This window comes from Teleopsis dalmanni, chromosome X, assembly GCF_002237135.1.
Source record: "Teleopsis dalmanni isolate 2A chromosome X, ASM223713v2, whole genome shotgun sequence".
NCBI lineage: Eukaryota > Metazoa > Arthropoda > Insecta > Diptera > Diopsidae > Teleopsis > Teleopsis dalmanni.
In genome coordinates, this window is record NC_051848.1 from 100,843,625 (window position 1) to 100,846,463 (window position 2,839).

The window sequence follows — 2,839 nt, forward strand, 5'->3', positions numbered from 1 at the left end:
AAAGCGAATGAGAGCTCAAAACATGTGCTGGGTATGATGTATGGCAGTGCATCAGTGGTACCTTCATAAGAAGTACCTCTGTGAACATCTCATACTGTATGAAGAAAACAAACTGTGTTAAGTAAGTTCAATATCAAAGTCCAAAAAAGGTGCAAATTTATACCATGAGAAATGTATATTCATTCATACATATATTTAATTAAAATTCAATATGTATATTATGTATATGATTGTTTACGAGTATAAAAAGTAAATCAATTAAATATGAGTAAAGAACTTAACTTAATAAAAACATTTGTATATTTATCGATCATTATAATTTTTATACTCATCGATCTACAGATATTTTTTTTTAAATTTGCACTGAACTTTGCACTGTCTTTTATATATACATAACAGGTTCTCATCTATAATCTGTTATCAATTGCAGCTATAATACTACATTTGTGTATCTATGCTACTTGAATATTTGAACCTATTAAATGTCCTAATATGTCAAATCTTATAATTTCGGTCCATATTAAATATTTAGTATGTAATAGCGTTACTCGTATGACAAAGTACCATAGATTAAGATTTCTCTAAAAATAGTCATTTGATTGGTGTTTGAAGAACTCAAATCTATATGATGATAAAAATCAAACTCATATAAATACGAGTATTAATTTTAAAAGATATGTATCATTCATTTCAAATTATGCAAATCTTACTTAATCAATAGAAAGTATGTATACCAATCCAGATATGCTAAAAATAAGCTAATTAAAAACTCAGTAGTAATTCGAGACCGGAATCGGGAAATTCTGCAAATTTTGTGAAGCAACAAAAAAGAATTGATAGACTATTCCAAATTATTTTACAGTAATTTTATCAGAATACCTTTAATTTCTTGATTTGTACATGTAATGTGTACTATCTGTTTATTATTGGTTACTCATGACAGTATGTAAGTTTTGGACATTTCTTAGGATCACTGAAATTAGTTAATTTCACAGCATAATTGCTATAGATTCCCCTAATTACATATGAGGAGTGTTTAGGACTCACCATAGACAAAATTGCTTTTTTTCGCCTACCATTTTTACGCTCTTCATTCCTCCTTTCAGTATTTTATTTTGTAAGTGGAATAAACAAATACATATTTCTTGTCAGATAATTAAATATAATAGTGTCCTTTATAACTTCAGAGTACACAACTTCATAAAAACACACAATTATACAATTATACAATTTTATTTTATTTTATTCATCATTATCATCACTATCATCATTATGCGATATTATCGATCACGTCTGAATTTTTTCACGCCTTTACCTTTACCTTTAACTTTACCTTTATACTCTATGTAGTTCATACTATAATTGGATACTTAAGATTTGTTATTTTTACTCGATTAATTTTTAATAAAATTTAATATGATTGAAGAAATGGTTTTCTTTATATAGAAGAAATAGTATATAGATTACTTCTGATTACCTCAGAAAGATTATAGCGCAGTTTCGTTAAAGCATACATATATCTAAACAATTTTTGAAAATCATGAATAACATTTACTACAACTTAACTTCTTAGTCTCTGATTATATATATTCTTAGGACTAAGGTTTAAAAAATAAATTAACGATATATGATTATATGGAAATTCTACTAATGATATTAATAATATTTAAGTAAGGTAGTGAACTAATTTTGATAACTGAAGAGCTGGAGTGATGTTTGCTAATTTTTGGCGTAGTCCAAAGTCACGTAGTCGAAACCATAACGAGTCTTTCGTAGAATTTTAATTAAACAGAGCAAGAAAAGAACAGTGTCCTTCAAGCATTAATAAAAGATTTAAGAAGGTATAACCTTCATCGACTTATCACCATCAGGTAAAAAATCCTGCCCTATATTATACACAGTTCTTCATTTTATATCGACCTCTAAAGGGTATAAAAACAGTTCCTGTATTCATTTCATATCATTCTGAAACAGAATCTCATACTGAGTAGAACATTAAAGTTCATAATTGAAAATATATATTATAGTTTTGAAGATCTGTACAAAATGAAACTAATCTCTGCGATATTAATGTTAATCTGCACCATGGCTCTGGTGTTCGCATATCCTATAGATGAAGTCAAACAGGTGAGCGGTGGTGATGTTGTCGACTCAAATGCTAGTGGTGCTATTGCTGGAGTTGCTGTCCCAGTTATTGATGCTGGCGTGGAATCAGAAGATGTAATTAGAGAAGCGCGTGATGCTAACCCAGGACGGTATGGTGGTGGTCATCACAAACAATGGAAGAGTGGTTATGGTGGTTACGGTGGTGGTTATGGACATAAGAAACAGTACAAAGGTTAAAAATATTGACTTACGCTGTATTTGAAACATCTTTTAAAAAGAATGTGAAAAACAAAAAGAATGTGGAAGGAATTTGATTATAGAAAATGATCAATGATTACGTTTACAATTATGAAAATACCTGATTAATAATTAAAATTTTATTAATAAACATATAATTACATATAATTTTAAATTAAAATTGAATATTTGTTTCATTATTTGAAGAGCTTCGAGAAAAATGTTTTGTTTGCATTCATCAGGTCGTACTAGATTAGGTAGATCTATAGAAATCTGAAAAGAAATTTTTTGGGTGGTTATTTATACATTATGAAGTTTATTTCTAAAAAGTAAGGGAAAGAAGACAATAATAGAAGTGCTTGCTTAAATGTATGTTTTACGCATATATTCGATTATTGACTTACCACTCGAAAATTATTATTTTCTTAATCACTTTAAAACTTTAACAGAATTTGATGTCTCTTCTGGAGAATGTTTTAAGCAATTTTATAAAGTT